Source organism: Triticum aestivum, chromosome 7D (genome assembly GCF_018294505.1).
Source record: "Triticum aestivum cultivar Chinese Spring chromosome 7D, IWGSC CS RefSeq v2.1, whole genome shotgun sequence".
In the NCBI taxonomy this organism is placed as follows: domain Eukaryota; kingdom Viridiplantae; phylum Streptophyta; class Magnoliopsida; order Poales; family Poaceae; genus Triticum; species Triticum aestivum.
Window position 1 is genome coordinate 109,144,265 of NC_057814.1, and position 20,041 is coordinate 109,164,305.

Sequence of the window (20,041 nt, forward strand, 5' to 3'; positions counted from 1 at the left end):
ACAGGCTCAACTAGGCGGGCGCGAGGGTCGTACAGTACTTAGCCCGGGAACACTAGGGCAGGGGTTAAGGAAGGGTCTGGAAGGTGTGCCCAAGAAAAAGGAGAGGAACAGGTCGGGGAAAATAGCTGCCTTCAAACAAGCCAGAGCACATAGCAGCCAGACGACGGATTCTGAAGAGCGTGTACCCGTGAAAGGTGCGGCCATGTTCCATCTCACGGGCGAGCCGACGCTACCGCCGAAACCGCTGGAGGCACTATCATGGGATCTCAGGAGACTGCACGAACATCTGTGTTGTCGACTGAGAAAAGCCTACTAGCCTCAAAGGATCCAGGATATCCGACATACGCAGCTCGTGTGCCTAAGGGGAAGTGCTACATCGACACACGGCCTGCGGAGGTGTTCTTCCTGCGGTTTGACCATATCTTTGAGATGTTTCTGACAAGGTGGCTCGATTTTACAATCGTCCGCCTTTTTGCGCTATATATGAGCTCCGTCATGAAGAGAGTATGCATGAGTCTTTCTTGAGTCTCGGCAACTTTGAGCGTGAAACTGCTAGGGACTACCTCCAAAACTTCATGGTACAGAATAAGGACCAGGAAATTGTCCTCCTGCCTTATCATCCAAAGTAAGTCAGTTCCGGACAACCCTTTCGTACATTTCAATCATTCCTTCTCGCTCATATGGAGAATAATTTGAGGTGTCTTTTCCCCGCAGCAACGGGCGCGCCATCCTTATCGTTCTTTACCCGCGAGTCTCCCACGCCGTGTATTTCGACCATTCCAGAGACTACGAGAAAAAGGACTACACCCACATAATGAATATTCTAGATGATGCTCTCCAAGATCTTCAGCATTAGAGGTGGCACGTGCAGATCAGGAAACAAAGGAACAAGAAGATGGGTTTCGCGCATAAAACTAACTTCTCATGCATCCATGTCCCAAAACCAAGCAAGAAGGATGGTTTCTACATTGTCCATCTCATGATTGAGTTCAGCACGGATCACCAAAAGCTTTGCATGACAAGCAGAAATGATGATCATATCCACAAGTGGCTAGAATCTCATGGAGAAGCGGATTATAAACTTAGAGATGACTTCTTTCGCATCCAAAGGGACATTGCGACGATCATCATGAAAGAAGTCGTCGATGAGAAGGGGATCTTCCACCACGGCCCTATATCGCGAGCTGACATCCGAACTCGCATAGGCATGCAACGTCTAGACCTCACGCCGTTCAAGAAGCTAGGGTCCATCCTCGATGATACGGTAGGATGGAACTTCTAGTGATTTACGATGCCGATGATGATGATATGTGTCGGTTGAACTATTATACTTTCTGTAGCGATGAAACTTTGTGACGTCCACGGTCCCTGCCGAACATGCATAACGCTAATTTGTTAATTTGCATACGATGACCTGTGTACCTCTAGTTAATTAGTTTGCGTACTGTGTGTTGCATCTAGTTCCTAACCCTTTCTTTTTCGTGTTGCTCTAGTATATATTGTTGCATATGATTGTACACCCTCTTGATGAAGATGCATCTCTAACAAGTACCTAGTTTCTTGATGGCGAAGTGCTATGTCGTGTACGAAGGGAAGGTTCCGGGAGTGTATGACGAGTGGCATGAGTGTCAGGCGCAAGTGCAGGGGGTCTCGGGCGCCAGCCATAAAGGCTTCAAAAGAAGACAAGAAGCACAAGCTAGTTACTTGAGGTTCAGGCGAGCGCGAGAGAGGACTCATGACCGCCGCCTCATGTACTACATAGTTCCACTATCACTCATAGTGATAGCACTTCTCGCATATATCATTGTTTAGATGGATGACGTTGTAGTTGCAAGTATTCGAGACTTGCATGTATCGCTATTTTTGAGATAATGACGAGATACCACTTTGTTGGATGATGATTATGATGAGACTATTTGTATGTATATTCTATGATTACATTTGTGGTCTAACAACGATTTGTATGTGTATGATGATGACATTTGTATGTGCTAAAGATTCGTGTATAAAGCCTGTTCAAATAAAAACAAATATGCAGAAAAAAATAAAAAACTACTAAAATTAGCAGTAGCGAGTGGAGGAAAGTTAGCAGCAGCATGACTATAGCAGTAGCGCGTACTGCCAAAGCGCGCTAGAGCTATTAGCAGTAGCGAGCTTCCGCGCAGCACGCTGCTGCTACACTTGTATAACAGTAGTGCCAGTGCGCACGCGCTGCTGCTATGGGTTAGCTGTAGCGCCCTATTAGTAGCGCCGGTGCCCGCGCTACTGGTAGGCCAAAAACCCGCGCTGCTGCTAGGCTTTTCCCTAGTAGTGTTGCTAAGCATCTTGCCAGCATTATGGGTACCTAGGATATTGTTTCTTGAGATCTTCTGAAGTGGTTTCAGTTCTGGACTTGTTTTGCTGCGGCATTTATTTGCACTGGTCGCCAACTTTGACAACCAGTGTATATGATATGCTGCTCTGTTCCCTATAGTTGCACTGGTGGCGAACTTTGATGCCCAATGGATGTAATATGTGTAATAGCCGTGATAGCCTAGCGTAAGTTGCTTGCTTATTTATTTCCTTGTTGTCTTGTTTATTTTTTGCTTAGTGTTGTTCTTTTTCCGCGGTTTGCTAGTGGCCGCAATAACCTATTTTTTAAAACTAGGCCACAATAATCATGGGCTACATATTTACTGTAGTGACACTGGGCCTCCTACGGGCCGTAGAAACAATGGGCCTTCTACGGGTCATAGACACAATGGGCCATCTACTCCCCATATCATCAATGGGCCTTCTACGGGCCGTATGATCGATTGCCCAAATATGGGCCAATAACAAACCGCATTATGGCCGTAAACGGGCTAGAGTTGGAATCGTCCGTTCATGGGCCGACCATAACGGGCCGTCGTTAATCGACCATATTTGATGAAGCTATGAAAATGGCCCAACGTATTAACGGGCCACAAACGGGCCAACTGTAACCATAGGCTGAATTTGGCCCACAAGCAGAAAATGACAGTAACGGGCCGTAAGTAACCGAATGCTGGACATGAGCCCAAGAATAAATGGGCCATCGGAGGGCCGAAAGATAACATGGGCTGGAAACAGCCCAACGGAATAATGAGCCGTTAATGGGTATAAAGTGATAGAATGTTCATTACGGGCCAGTTTCACCACGGGCCGTTAATGGGCCAAGAGTTACAAATGGCCTCATATGGGCCGAAAGACGTCATGGGCCATACATGGGTCGGAAGTTAAAAAGGGCCAGAATCATATTGGACGGCCCAAATGACGCTACCGGGCCTAATTCGGATAGGTCGTAACGGGCCCTGGGTTAGCGGGCAATAAATGGGCTATATGCGAATAGGCCGTTAACAGGCTTTCCGTGGGCCGGCCTGCCACCTTTTGACCAAGTCAAACGGGCCCGCCTTTTCACAGGAATGGGCCTCTGTTGGGCCGTGCCACGTGTCGACGTACCATAGGCGCCTTCTGTCCAATGAGTGGATGACATCTGTCCCAATGGTGAGCCGACACGTGTTTCCTCCAGCCAATGATGATTTTACACATGGAAAATCCCCATTGGTCGGGGCTGTTAACGGGTTATCGGATCCAAAACCGGACCCAAGAGCTTTACGGCGAGCCGTTACGGTGGATGCCACATGTCGGTCACCCTTGAAGAAAGCACTTCTATGACACGCGATTTATCGTCATGGAAGTGGACACTTCCGTGATGATAATTTTGGTAATTTCATGGAACACTTTTACGACAGCACATGTATGACTATCTTGATTCTATTATAAAATCGTCATGGATGTACATGCATGACAGAAAATGTGACCTACTGTGACAAACACGTATCATCATGGAAGTGTATTTTTTGTAGTGTAGATTGCAGTTGGCTAAGTCTCGACAGAAGAGTTCTTATGATGCAAAGCACCGTCAGATCAGTTTTGAACCCGGAGAACATGTATACCTCCAAGTCACACCTATGAAGGGAATCAAGAGATTTCAGACTCGTGGAAAATTGGCACCAAGATACATTGGTCTATTCCCAGTTATGTCCAGAGTGGGTACTGGTTGCGTATCCATTGGAATTACCCCCGGAATTGTGAGAAGTACACAATGTGTTCCATGTCTCACAGCTAAGACGATGTATATCGCCTCCAGAGAAAATGACTGATATGGCAGAATTAGAGCTGGCTAAGGATTTAACGTATGAGGAGAAACCGTTCCGAATCTTGGATGAAATGGAAAGGGTCACTCGCAGTAAAGCAATAAAGTTTTAGGGTTCAGTGGGAACACCACACCGAGGAAGAAGCAACTTGGGAACGAGAGGAATTTCTAAGGGCAACCTATCCAGAATTGTTTTCCCGAGCAACCGAATCTCGAGGACGAGATTCATCCTAAGTGGGGGAGGTTTGTGACAGCCTGGTTTTTGCCCTCTTTTCTTCTTCTGATTTTTATTGCCATTTGATTTGAATTTGGGTTTTGAATCAACTCAGTTGGACTTAAAACATTTGGGCATACCTTTGATTTTCACCCAAGTGGCCCATCTCACTCTCAAACCATCATTTCCTCTCTGATATATCCCAAAATGATCCTAGGAAATGAAAAATATTCATTTTCTCTTCAAAACCCCACTTCAGCAACATATGCTCCAAAGCAACCCTCATTTTCTTTGCTCACAAAAATCTGAGAAAATTCCCAAATATTGCATAGGTTTTTGGAAAAAAGTTTCTACAGAAAATCATTACTGTTCTGGTCAGAAAATGCAGTTTCTACAGGAAGTGCATTTTTCCTTGATCCAATGGAGATGAAATTTTTAGGGCTTCATTACCCTCCTAAGAAGCTACTAACCACCAAAAATCAGCCCTAAACTCTTTCTGGTTTACTCACAGTTAACCTCACAAGTTACTGACCAGAAACTTGCCAGGAAGAAACCAGCTCACACAGAGCTCTTGTAACCAACTCAAACCCATGGAGTGACTCAAACCATCAAGGACTACACACCAGACATGAATTTAAGACCAGCCGTGGCTCTATGCCAGAGTTTGCGCGGTGACCACGCGTGTGCACCATGCCAACGTGCTTGTCGACGCGCTCTTGATGCCGCCGACGGCTCTGTTTCGCGCGTGCTCGCTTCCCACCCTGCCGCGCCTTGCCAAACTTCGCCACAATCGCCGTCCCGACGCCCTTAACTCCCCCTGGCACTCGCCGACGCTGGAGCTCACCGCAGTGAGCACGGGCACGACGCGGCCAAGCCAACAGTGCGCCCGTGCCCACTGTGCTCGTCGCCACACGCGTCCTGTGCTCTTTTCCGCTCACCCATAGTGGCCGCATGATCGACGACATCTTCTCCCCCTCTCACTAACGCCAATCGTCGCCAGGCGCCGCTTCCAGAGAACTCCGGCGGAGCCCCGAGGCCCTCTCCTCCCTCGCCTATATATGCGGCCCTCCCCAGCCTCTCCGAGCATCACCAAACACTCATACATCCCTCAGAACGCCGTAGATAGCCGCAGCACAGCCGGGCAGGCCTCGGGCCGCCATCCTCGAGCTTGAGCTCGCCGGCGATCCCCTCTGTTCACCTCCACCCATCCAGCCCCTCTCGAGCTCATGCAACTTCTCCAGCGCCTCCGTGGTGCTTCACTGGTGCCCACTGACCCGCTTGGAGCCCATGGAATCGCCTCCCTCCGTCGTCTTCTTCATCTCCGGCGAGACCCGACCGCAGTCACCGCTTGTGAGCTTGATTTCGAGCTGCTCCGGTCGTGTCTCGTCAAGCCACGGGTACATGCAGGTGCGCCTCGACCCCCTCTCTCTTTCTATCCCTCTAGATCCAGCCAAGGACCCCTCCTCGCTGGTGTGAGCTCCGGCGAAGCGCCGCCCCCTCTGTTTCTCTCCCTCCCCCTCCACACCTGACCGGTGGGGCCTGCTGTCAGCCTCTGCACTCTCACCCGAAGCGGTACGAGTGGAGGCGTATTCTGAAAATACGCCATCGACGGCACCCCCTGGTTTCTGTTTTATTCAAATTTAATTCAAATTTTGACCAGAAACTTTAACCAGCCATAACTTTTAAACCATAAGTCCAAATGAATTGATTCTTTTTGCATTGTGTTTATTTTGAAAAGGTCTAGCATCACACCAAAATGTAGATTTTGCTCTGCTGTCTAGAATTTTTTGTTGATTTTCAGAGTGATTCTTGATATTTTCTTTCTCTTTTTTAAAATTTTCAGCGGGAGAAGCTTGTCTTGAGGATCACCAGGAGGAGTGTGAACCCCCTCTGCACTAAGGCAAGACACACCAACATTTACATGGTGTCATTTCAATATTTGTGATTTTTCAACTTGAATATGAGTTATTTCATGCATTTAAAATTATTTAAATAAATATTGATTTTGCTAGTTACTTGTTCTGCTTGAAATACTAGATTCCAGTAGTGTGATGAAGTTAGTATAAGTCAGTAGAAGTAACGTTTGCTTATGTGATAATGACATGGTTATGACACGACTAGCACTGGTATTATTTTTCCTAAGAAAGAAGTTGATTCTACTAAGTGATATCATGACTAAAAATGAAGAGTATCAAGAACCAGTAAGATCAGTATGGTTGATGATGACTAGTGCCAGTATAGATTTAATGAGGTTGATCCCTTTACTTGTAGTGGTATGTAATGCATGTTGGATGGTTGCATATTCATGGCATATCATGACGCCCATTCTTTTTATTTCAAGTTAAATTTGATGTTAATTCAACTTGAACATAACGTTGATCGGGTCATGGTGCCACTGAATCGAGTTTTTCCTAGTGCAACCACATTTGCCTTTATGGGAAGGCCTTTATTCGGTCCCTTGGCATGCCTCCGGTCGGTACCTCCAACGAGGGAAGGTTATGTGTGTGCGGTACCCTGGCCCGGTAAGCAGACATAACCTTGTGTGCCCGTTTGTTGTTATGGTACCTTGTCCCCGTTTGGGACCGTTTATGTTTTGCCACGATGGTGGCCGTTGATGCCTTTGGTAGGCACGGGGCCACCCAGGACTTAGCCCATGAGGAGTGAGTCAGAGTAGCCGGGGGAGTGTCATGGCAATGGGAGGGTTTCGTCGGAATGTTGTTGGTCCGCCCGAATGGGCGTGCGAGGCCATGGATTCCGTGGTGTGGGTACAGTGCGCTACCTCTGCAGAGTGAATTTAATGTATCGATAGCCGCGTCCTCGGTTACGGACACAACTCGGGAGTAGGTCATATGATGGATCAACATTTATAAGTAATCAGGCACACTAATGATAATCACTTTGCACTGTTTGAAAGATGATGGTTGAGAAATTATGATGACGGTGGAGACCAAAGTGTTGGTTTCCTTTGTGATCCGAGAAAGATCACAGTTTGGTTACAAGGTAACCCGTTCAGTAAGAATGTCTGAGTGACTTGGTGCACGAGTTGTTTTCACTGCATTAGTAGTATGATTTTGCATTGCATTTAATTTGATTAAATATCATGATATTGTTTGCCGTTATGCTTATGATTGTTGTGAGCTTGCAAGTACATTTAATGTACTGACCTGGCGTGTCATGCCAGATTTCAGGAAAGTTTCATTGGATCGAAGTGCTGCCCGAGTCTAGATCGTGTCCACATCGGTGTCCATGTAATATGGAGTCCCGCTTCGTCGTCGTTCCGCTGCCGCGTAGTTGCCGTGAACGGGGCCCCTTTATGTTCAGTAAATAATGGACATAGTGTTCAGCCGCACCATGTGTGCCGCTTGGCCTCGCTACTTGATGTAACATCGAACTATATTCCGCTCGTATCAATAAAGCGGTTGTTTTCTGTACCAAAATGTTGTGTGTTGCCAGAAGACTTGATCTCTGGTATGGCAATGCAAGGTAAACCGGTTGCCCTGAGCCGGGGTGCCACATTTTCCATGCAACGATTCCCAATATCATCCCATTCAGGGATGATGGTCAGGTGGTGGGTCCTTGTGGCGGCGCCGGTGGCGGCGATATTGGGATCCCACTCCCGGGGACGTCGCAGGACGCAGCGGCTCGTGCACGAGAGATGGAGTTTCTTTGAACAGATCTGGGTGAAAACTTGCTTTCTGCTACTGCCAAGGCCGGGGGTGGCGGCGTTGTCTGCATCGTTCCCTTCTTGAAGTCATCATCGTGGAGAAGTTCAAGGCCACTCTCTGCTACCTCCGCACTACAAGAAATATGTCAACTTGTGACCACCACTATTGGTCACTGAAAGGTCATTGTTTTTCATTTGCCACCTTTTTGTGACCAAAAACAGATGGTCAAAAGCTGGCAGTCGTAAACTGAAATTAACGACCTTCTTCGGGATAAGGTCGTAAACGTTTACGACCAAAACAAAAGGTCGTGGAACCCATGACCTTTTGTTTTGGTCACTGGCTGTCTGCCCAGGCCACGTTGGATCCGACGTGGCAATCTGACGTGGCAAAATTGCGACCAATTGAAAAGGTCGTTGATAAGATTCAGCCCGGTCCAATTTGGTGTTTTACATGGGCCGAGCCCAACAATTCGGCATTTTTTATATTTTTTTTCCATCAATTTTTGGTCGGGATCATGGGCCAAACCCAATATGGCAGCCTTTTTTATTGTTGGGCCACGGCCATTTTGGCTAAACAATTTAATTTCTTTTTTATTAAATGGGACTAGTCAGATGGGTCCCAATTGTTAGGTTCTGGTAACTGGTTTCCATTTCTTAGGTAAGTGGGTCCCATCTATCAGACTCATATTCTTCATATTTCAAGCAGTATTTAGATTGGCAGAGACAAAATCACACATAATACTTAAAAAAGAGCAACCAGATCACATAATACAAGCTCTATCCGTGCCATTACAAAGGGCCATGTATAATACAATACTTTACAAGCTCTACAAGTGTAATATAGTACTACTTCACAAGCTCCTGTCATGAACAACACACTGGACTCGCTGGACTCTCTCATATTTCTATGCAACTTCAACAGGACAAAAACTTCGGTAGTCAGGGCTGGAACCATAGTCAGATGAACAACACGCCGGACTCGCTCGACGGCGATAGTCAGGGCTGAGACCAAACAAAACAGCAACATGGCTTCCTCTGTCATCCTGTTACATGAATCAGAGAAGAATGAGAAAAACTGGGGCAAATATATATGACCAGACCATTCAAGAAAAGGACATGTATTTAGAATGATAACACAAATTCAGCTAGTACCATGCTTTTTGTTGTCGAGCTAGTTAAAATGAGATAGTAGTTCATATAAGAAACAGAGACACGATATGAATATGCATGGCACATATGCAGGTTGTGCAAAAAACTCCACTACAACACATTGCGCCTAAAACAAAATACCATTCTACTATCACGACCATACATTCAACTGGCATGATCTAACAATACTCGTCAGCACACGCGTACTAACATCACAAAGGCAGGAGAGAATAAAGGGAACGAAGGAAGATACCTGTGGATGATAGTCTCGACGATGATCTGGATTGAGTTAGCATTGATGAGGAAGTGGATGGTGTCCATGGTGTACTTTAGATGCACACAGCCATGAGCTTCTTGCCGCTGTTGCATCCGTTCGCTCGATGATGGGTACCAGTGCATCCAAGTTGAACAAAACCACCAACATTAACCCACAGCTTCAAGTACAAGCAAGTATATATAAAGTGACAGTGAAAACAAGTTGAGAAAAACACTGTAAATATCTATTTCATGTCTTGTAGAATTCAAACCGAATAAACCTATGCATACGAAGGTGAAATATTACAAAGAACGCACTCATCAGGTAGCATGCATACAAAATCTTTGTGTCGGTAGTAGTAAATACTCTCTATGTTAGCAGTAGCAAAACTCATGCAGTACCAAGTTAACAACTTTGAGTCAGAAAAGCTAGAAGTGTCTCTTAAGAGACACCAGAACTTAGAATTAAGGCACATATCATATTCTGAACAACATCAGCACCATGGTAGTAACAATTAACAGTAGTAGGACATTAATGGGGCACAACTTAGTTAACTGCAGATGGATGGATAGACAATTACCTTCTCGAGGCAGGGGCGAGCGTCCTTGAAGTCGAGGAAGATGAGCGTGAGGGTGGCACTAATGGCACTCCAAGACATGTTGAGGCTGAGCAGCAGCGCCACAAGCATGCCCAAGGTGATGGTGTACATGCCGAAGGTGATTTTCTCCCCAGATTCAGTGCATGGAACAGCTCCCTTCCGTTCCCAACAGCAGCAAGGTACTGGTGCTACTGTCGTGCAAAGAAAAATCTTGTAAGCATGATAGAAGGCTGGGATGGTAGGAAGTGAAAATCGAGTCTAACAACATGAGCAGAGCACTAGTTACAAGCATGATAGAAGGCTGGGTGAAGAATATACGAAACTGAACCAATCAATTCAATTCAAAGAGTGTATCTTGTGTAAATGATGCTAGCAATCTCAGTTTCATGCACACACACACACACACATACATATATATATATATAGCAGAAATTTTATTAGATAATCCTAACTCCATACTTAACAGATATTCATTCCTCAAAATACTCAACAGAGAGTATTCCCTACCACAAGCAGCAAGATGAGCGGGGTTTGGGCGAGATCCAGCGAGGTGCAGGGCTGCTCGTTGGGTAACTAGTACCTGGATGTATGGAGTAAGGAGGGAGAGCTGCAGCATACTAATATTGAGCGTGAAGAGTGTAAAGTACCACATATTGCCCAAGAATTGAACCCAGCTTTGACATGCATGCTGCAATTCAACTCCATTGGTTGTCACAGAGATAAGATGAAAATCAACATTGTTTTGTTTGCCACTTATTGATGAAGCTACTAATCAGTATTAAATGCAGACAGTAGTAGTAGTAGTAGCATAGCAGTATATATATTAATTTGACTAAACTGAACCAACACCACAAGTCTGCATACAATGAAGTTACTAGGTAGGGATCATATAGCATGAGGCAGATGGATGATTAGCAAACATGCTGGGAGGCCAAGAAATGAACATCATATAAAATACTCCTACTACTGTAGTAGTTAAGATGATGAGACAAAGGACAGCAGCATGCAGAGTTCCTGATGCACTGGAGTGGCCCAACTCGGCTGCACCACACCGAGGCACTGTTGTCCCATCGAGCTCGACCATGTGCAGGCTTCATCACCGCCGTGGAGGTCCCGGTGGTCGTCCTGGTCCATGGAGTGTGAATCTTATTATTTCATTTCAGAGAACGTTAAACACAAATGGCATGTATATGGATCACTGTGGAGAAGCAAACTTCGCTAATAAATATGAACAAGGCCTACTATAGCATAGCAGGTAAGGAGTTAGATTAACTCAAGCATTGGTGACTAATAGACCTATTATTTCATTTAAGAGAAAGCCTGAAACACAAATGGCATGCATATAGATACCAAGGACAAGCACACTTAGCTAATAAATATGAACAAGGTCTACTATAGCATAGCAGGCAAGTATTGGTGACAAATAGACCTATATTAAGAGTAAACAAAACTAGCTCGGAAAACAACTCTATGTTAAGAGTATCATGTGTGAATGTGATACAGTAAAAAATTGCATGCTATGTACAACAAGTTAAAAGGCACAAGTTATACAGTAGCCTAAAGCAGAGCAAGTGTACAGCAAGTTGATAAAAGAATGCCCAGTCATGGCATTTGATTTCACAAGAGAAGAATGTGTAAGGTGCAATGTTGTGTACACTTTGTAAATGTAAGCATGTTGCACTCCTATCTATATCTAGTAGCTGAATTAGTACACGCATACACTAATCCTGCCTGTCTAGTAGCTCAAGTGACATCTCAATCGTCCTATTTGGATATAAACTTCAGCTCAAACGGGGACGTCTCTTTGGTATAAGCTAGAAAAGTCTATGCCGTAAGGGATGACGAGAACCGAACTGTTGTAACTCTTACAGTTAACAGAATTTCGTAGCTAACCTCTGCAATCGGGAATTTCTTGAACAGTATGTGTCCCTTCCTCATACAGGCCAATCAGTGGTTTCTATGGTGTTCCGCGTACCGCTAGCTTTGCCCGGCAACGCCATTCTGACTAAAAACAAGGTTCCCACATTCAGACTTAGCGACAAAGCAAATCCACCAACTAATCACATCAATTGCTTATGCACCTAAAACATTTACTAGGAAGTGGGAACATTTTGAACCTAAAATTCTTCTCCGTTACTGGATCACGTGACCAGAAGCTATGCAAACTAATTTAGTGGAAACCAAATAGACACATCATCCCACACATTTCCTGCTAGAGATTCATGGGAGCTGCACTCACCAGCATACCCCTGCTGAAGGTGAAGTCCTCAATTCTGTGGCCACTGAAGAAATCCGCCACCTCCTGCAGCACCAGCGGCTTGTCCAGGTCAAACTCGTGCGTGCATCCGGAACACCAACGAACCACGCAGAAGAAGAGTCAGCTCACACGCATGCACGTACCGAAGTGGTACACAGTATCTTATTGAATCGAAGGAATCAAAGCGGCGAGAACCGAACTGTTGGAGAGACGATATCGACGGATCACTCACGTGGCGGAGGTCGGCCTTGAGGGGCGTCGCGGCCTCCGGGGATGACGAGGCTGCCGTCGTCACCGCGAAGGCAGTCACCCGCGAGGGCGGCCAGCAGGCTTGGCCTGGACGTGCTTGACCTTGGAGAGGATCTCTCGCGGCCGCCATCGCTGCTGCTGCTGCTAGATCTGAGCTTCGGGGATTGGGGATCGTGGAGACGAAACCCTAGCTGCAGCGGAGGAAGAAGAAGAGCTGGGAGCGGGAGCGTGGTTCGGGTGCAGCGCGAGGGAAGGAGGGCGCCGCTGGTGACAGAAAGGAAGGAGGGCGCCGCCGGTGCCGGCGCGAGGGAAGGAGGGCGCAGCACGAGGGGTGAGGGAGAGGCTGATCTGGATCGGGGACAGAGAGAGGGAGGCGGCGGGCGGAAGGAAGGGAGGGAGGAGAGGTGGTTTGGTGCAGTAGTTTTTTTCCTTTTCTTTGCATGCATGGATGGATGGACGTTGGATTGGTAGCAATGGATGGTAGGATGTCTGCAATCTCATCGATCCGTCCCACAAACGGTTCCACCAATCACAATGTAGTACACACTTTGATGATTTTCTAACCATCTAAATTGGTCGTAATCGATTAAATAATATGCTAAATCATGTCACCTATTTTATAATATCATAGAATTAGAAAAAATAAGAACAATAGCATTGTGTCACAAGTGAGACTTGTTTTTCAGAAAAATAACAAACCTGGAATAATACAAATATCTTTAAAAATTGATCTCAAAAATGAGTTTTATTTGCAAAAAAACATTTTCTACCTTTGGAGTGTCGAAAATGGTATATATTTTTTTGAAGCATCTACCAATATTTGTTGCAGAATGGCACCACTCTATTTTTCAATAATATTAGATCATATTTTAGGTACAATTGACCAAATGCTTGTGTCTCAATAGCTGTCTATCCACCTCTCGTCAATAATTGAGGAGGTTTTTCAAGTGCCCATTTTCCATTTTTTCGAGTGCCCAAAAGGAGGTTTTTTTATGAAGAACCTACCAAATAATTGTTGCAAAATTGGACCAAATCATTTTTCTAAAATACTAGGCCATATTTAATGCACAATTGACCAAATGGTTGGGTGTAAAAAGTTTTCATCCACCTCTCATGAAAAAGACAAATTTCTGCCGATTCAGCTGGAAGCGGGTCAAATTTGAACTGTAGCTGCCTTGTAGTTTGCTCTTTATTTTTTCCAAAAATCATTGCTAGGTACATAAGTATCTATTTAATCAAAGAAACACCACAAAAAAATCCAAGATTCAACCACTAGCTAGGAACGATCATTCCCGTCGTTTTGACCGCATTTTGAAACGGGCATAAAAAATTCAAAAAAAATCGAAAACTTGGGAAACCTTCGCATTGTCTCATTATATTTGGCCAAATTCCTAGGAAAAATAACAAACTTGTAATACGGCAATTATTTTAAAAAAGTGTTATCAGAAACGAGCTATCACGTGTGGAGATCAATGGCTTTCAAGCCAAATGATCAATCTTATGGCCACATTCATGGCATAGTTTGTTAAAATGATCTCATATTGTACACAATGGTGCATATTGGAATGGCAAACAATGTTGACGAAAAAACCATTTTCCATTTTTCGAGTGCCCAAAAGGAGGCTCTTTTGTGAAGGACCTCCCAAATAATTGTTGCAAAATTGGACCAAATCAATTTTCTAAAATACTAGGACATATTTAATGCACAATTGACAAAATGGTTGGGTGTAAAAAGTTTTGATCCACCTCTCGTGAAAAAGACAAATTTCCGCCGATTCAGTTGGAAGCGGGTCAAATTTGAACTGTAGTTGCCTTGTAGTTTGCTCTTTATTTTTTCCAAAAATCATTTCTAGGTACATAAGTATCTATTTAATCAGAGAAACACCAAAAAAATCTAAGATTCAACCACTAGCTAGGAACGGTCATTCCCGCCGTTTTGACCGCATTTTAAAACGGGCATAAAAAATTCAAAAAAATTGGGAAACCTTCGCATTGTGTCATTATATGTGGCCAAGTTCTCAGGAAACATAACAAACTTGTAATACGACAATTGTTTTAAAAAAGTGTTCTCAGAAACGAGTTATCACGTGTGGAGATCAATGGCTTTCAAGCCAAATGATCAATCTTATGGCCACATTCATGGCATAGTTTGTTCAAATGATCTCATATTGTGCACAAGGGTGCATATAGGAATGGCAAACAATGTTGCCTAAGGAAGTTTTCATTTTCTTTGGAAGAAAAAACCATTTTCCATTTTTCGAGTGCCCAAAAGGAGGTTTTTTTGTGAAGGACCTCCCAAGTAATTGTTGCAAAATTGGACCAAATCAATTTTCTAAAATACTAGGACATATTTAATGCACAATTGACAAAACGGTTGGGTGTAAAAAGTTTTGATCCACCTCTCGTGAAAAAGACAAATTTCTGCCGATTCAGCTAGAAGCGGGTCAAATTTGAACTGTAGCTGCATTGTTGTTTGCTCTTTATTTTTTCCAAAAATCATTTCTAGGTACATCAGTATCTATTTAATCAGAGAAACACTAAAAAAATTCCAAGATTCAACCACTAGCTAGGAACGGTCATTCCCGTCGTTTTTACCGCATTTTGAAACGAGCATAAAAAATTCAAAAAAAAATCAAAAAATTGGGAAACCTTCGCATTGTGTCATTATATGTGGCCAAGTTCTCAGGAAAAATAACAAACTTGTAATACGGCAATTATTTTAAAAAAGTGTACTCAGAAACGAGCTATCACGTGTCGAGATCAATGGCTTTCAAGCCAAATGATCAATCTTATGGCCACATTCATGGCATAGTTTGTTCAAATGATCTCATATTTTGCACAAGGGTGCATATTGGAATGGCAAACAATGTTGCCTAAGGAAGTTTTCATTTTCTTTGGACGAAAAAACATTTTCCATTATTTGAGTGCTCAAAAGGAGGTTTTTTTGTGAAGGACCTCCCAAATAATTGTTGCAAAATTGGACCAAATCAATTTTCTAAAATACTAGGACATATTTAATGCACAATTGACAAAATGGTTGGGTGTAAAAATTTCTGATCCACCTCTCATGAAAAAGACAAATTTCCGCCGATTTAGTTAGAAGCGGGTCAAATTTGAACTGCAGGTGCCTCATAGTTTGCTATTTATTTTTTCCAAAAATCATTTCTAGTTACATAACTACCTATTTAATCATAAATACATGGTTTGATGGTGATACGTTGAGGTTTGGGCGGTGGCCGAGGCCCCCAACTCTAGAGCGCATAAACTCACATGCCCGCCGCGTGGTCACCGCGTGACCTTGGCGTTGCCATGTGTTCTGGGCAGCCTAGGCATGTCTAGTGGGTTGGGCACTCCCCAGGTAGGTGCTAGGAAGAAAATTACAACATAAGATTCTCACGAGGAGACCGATCGATGCTCAAACATGAATTAGCAGCCAAGTGTTTGATTAGCGGTACAGGAAATGTACATGACAAATGGGCGTGACTTTTGGCTGAGGATGATCAGTTACTAAGAAGACCGTCTTCACAAATTTTCAGCTCAAAAGGAGGAGCCTAGGTGGTACTTGCTTTGCAAAGTACCACACTGGACATAAATACGAATGTTGAAGCTGTGCTCAAAATAATGAATAGATTGAGGTGGCATTTGGTGGAGGATGGTTATTTGGGCATAGGAAAGCACCGTAGAAAATGGATACTATTTGGACATGCCAAAGTGGTACTTCTTCACAAACTGTTGTTCTAAACAGAAGAGGAAAATGAATATTGTTGAATTATTTTTGAACTAGGCAAGGAAGGTTTTTTTACATATTTGACGAAGATATGACCCAAAGAATTTATGAGATTTTTTTGGGAATTTTGGGATTGACAGAAATATAGGTTGCTTCACAACCTGGGGCAAAAATTGCCACATGGACATGATACATAGGCAAAACTGATGAGGTGGCGCCTAGTCATAGCAACCCACCACAATTTACAAGGTTATGACCATCTATATTGGTCGTGATCAGCTAGAAATAAGGCAGCAGACCAGTGCTATCTGCTTTATGACCATTTCGTGTAAGGAAATTACGACCTTTCTGACGAAAATGGTCGTTATAGTTTAGGGTTTGGAGCCCCCCGAACAGATTTTGACCAATTAGTCTGAAATGGTCATAGATCTATGACCAATTCTTCGAGGGTCACTGACAGAAGGTCACTAGTTGACATATTTCTTGTAGTGTCGGGGGAAACCCTAGATCAGTTGATCGGATGACTGCGATGCTCTGGTGTCGTTTCCCCCTTGGGGGCGTCATTCATGGAGGTACACGTGGGCTCAGGGAATAGAGGACGGCTTCTTACACATTGATGGCGACGGATCTCGTCGGCGTGGCGCTGTGGATATTCGGAGTCCGATGCGAGGAGATGGACTTGTGCAGGAGGAGGATGATGTCTAGCGTCATGGTGGCATTGATGGCAGAGAGGCATGGCAAGGTCGGCGCATTAGTTTCTGCTCTAAAGGTGGATTGGTGGAAGATGGCGGCGACGACACAGATAGTGCGTCGGACCAGTTTGTGTCCCAAACCCAATATGTGGCTTGGTTGGGGCCTCTGTCTTTAGATGTTAGGCATTTGTGCGATGTCTGTTTGGTATTAGGCTTGGACTATTGGCACCCCTTCATCAGGTGGATAGGAGTAGCGATAGTTGTTGCTAAGATGGTGGCTTCAGACTACTTAATGTACTACTTTGTAAGGTCTTTGTGAATAATTAATAAAATGGCTGCATGCATCGTCTAGATGCAGAGGCCGGGGTAATCCTCCTTTTCTAAAAAAATGAGGATGATATATTAAGGGCAATAGGGTGACACTAAGCATCAGTTAGCTTAAAACCCAAACGGTGGACGAGACCTTTGCCTCGTAGAAATAGTTTGGGAGGACTCACAGTTCTAGCTACTTCTACATGAAATAGTTCACCAGTTGCATAGGAAGAGCAAGATGCTATGATCTTTGAAAATGATTTCTCAACAGCGTTGGGCCAAGCGTCTACCTCTAGGAAGACGCCCGAATTCAACATCGAAACTTCAAAAGGAAGCCGATAGTCCATACCATGGCCAAGATAAATGTGTGTTCCAACCCTATATATTGTGTACTACACCTCACGTGAGCGAGCCATTTGTGCAGCCTACCTATAGTGAACGGATTTGAGGCTCCTTTCATGAATTTCATTGCTATGTATTTGTGATTTGTATTAGAAACAAATGAGAATTGCATGCTCGACAATGAGATGTCCTATTTGAACTTTCTATTCCCATTGGTCATATGGTCAAGTTTTAACCCGTCACACATAGGTATGACTCAACGAGCTGCTCCTCGCCTCGCCTCAGGGGCGACCAAGGCGCTAACCCTAGCTGTTGCCACCTCCTCCATCCTTTCCTCTCCCTCCGTCATCCCTAGAGGTGGCCGCCAAGAAAGCCCATGCGCCACCATTGAAGGGGACGACAGGGATCTCGGGTCCTGCGGCCGTGGCGTGGTTGCCTGGAGGGGCTGTACACGGCAACGTGAGATCTTCCTCCGACGACTGCTCCTCCAAGGCCGTGACGTTGCTTGGGCGACAATGTGGTGATGATGGACTCAGCTGGAGTGAGATCTACGGCGCAAGGGCCTCGGAGCGGCAGTTTCTGTCACGGCGGCGGGCGGTGTCCCCTCCATCAGGGATGATGTGCCAGGAGGCGGCGGTGTGCTCCTCCGTACAAATTTGAGGCACGATACTTGACGGTCCTCGATACCGTTAGAGCTAGAGGTGGGGATTCAGCCGGCACTGGTGGCACTAGTAGAAAAAGGGTCAAATGTCAAGCACATTAGTGCAGGTTTGCTTTTGAGCCGGCACTAATGTGTGCATTAGTGCCGGTTCCAACGGCTAGCCAGCCGCTGTCATTAGTACCAGTTCGTGGCCGAACTTTAGCACCGGTTCGTGCCACGGACCGGTACTAATGTGAGTGGTGGCAGGATGTTGTCAGTCCGGGGCCCCTCTAGCACCTTTAGTACCGGTTCATGGCACGAACCGGTGCTAAAGGTCGTCCTACATAAGCCCTTCGTCCACCCGAGCTCGCTCTGTTCTTCCCCTTTCCCCTCTCCTCTCCGTTCTTCCCCTCTTCCTCTCAAGCTCCTCACACATTTTGCCCAAAATTTGTCAAGATTTGAAGGCCCCCATCCATTCAAATGATCACAGAGGTTAGCAACTTTGTCCTTTCATTTCTCATTGCTAGATTAGCTCTTGCAATGCTTTGTATAGTGATTAATTTATGAGTTTAGTAATTTGGTAGAAAATATGTGTGCTAGTATTTGATTTATATGCAATTTGTGGTCAAAACTAACACTTAGTTTGCATATGTAGGTGTGGTTTACTTAGTGCCTTCTAAATCTCCGTCGTAACCACAGTCGATCGCCCGCACCCTTCCGTCGTCGGCACCACCTTGTGGTGAGCCTCTTGTTCATGACTGTTTTACATTACCAAATTGATGTTTGTGTGATTTGGATATATAGTTACTCGTATAATTATCTTACCCGTACGTTGTTTGTTATACATAGTGCCATGGTTTTGATATCCGTGCCCGTCGGCCCTCGTCCTTGTTATAATTCGGATGTGGTATATTCTCTTATAAAACTAGTTGTTGCATTTCGTGTTTATGACAAATTATGCCCATCAAGTTGACATAGATATTTTTGTCTAGGAGGTTTGTGAACCGGAAATTCCAACCGACCCTATTGTCGAGAGGTTAAATTTAGTTGAAAGAGAAAACGAGTATTTGAAAGAAAAATTGAAAAGAATTGAGGGGGAGAGGATGGAATTGGAGTTGCATGTTGCCGATGTCGTCGATGATCACAAGATCAAGATGGAGAAAATGCGCTTGAAGATTCGAAAGATTAGAAAATATGCCAGTGAGGCTTGGTATCATTATGCTGTTGGATCAATTGTTACCTTAGTTGCGATCTTGATCACATTTGTTGTTGCATTTAAATTCTTTAGTTAGAGAGTTATTTGTTTGTTGCATTTAAGTCTTGTATGAACTTTATGTATGAACTTTATGTATGAACTTGTATTAATTTGGTCTATTCGGTGTTGTGTAAATGAAGATGAGCCGACAATGGATGTACGATGACCGATGCTCTCCCGAGTTCATTAATGGCGTGCAAACTTTTCTGCTTGCGGCTGAGGCAAACAAGCGGGCGGATGGTTTTATGCCTTGTCCATGTTTAGTCTGTAAGAATGATCACAATTACTCTACGTCAAGAACGATTCACGTGCACATGTTTAAGTCCGGTTTCATGCCCCACTATAATGTTTGGACCAAGCACGGAGAAAGAGGGGTTATGATGGAAGACAATGAAGAAGAATAGGACGACGACAGCTATCCTGGCCATGGGTTCCCTGAATACGATGATACAATAATGGGGGAAGAAGCTGAGCTGGCAATGCGGGAAGAAGCTGAAGAAGAGGCATCAGATGAGCCCGCTGATGATCTA

General features: G+C 44.6%; 1 pseudogene; it reads right to left on the minus strand.

The window, feature by feature from the left end:
• Nucleotides 1-11,925: 11,925 nt before the first annotated feature.
• On the minus strand, nt 11,926-12,673 carry LOC123169549 (uncharacterized; annotated as a pseudogene).
• Nucleotides 12,674-20,041: the final 7,368 nt, after the last annotated feature.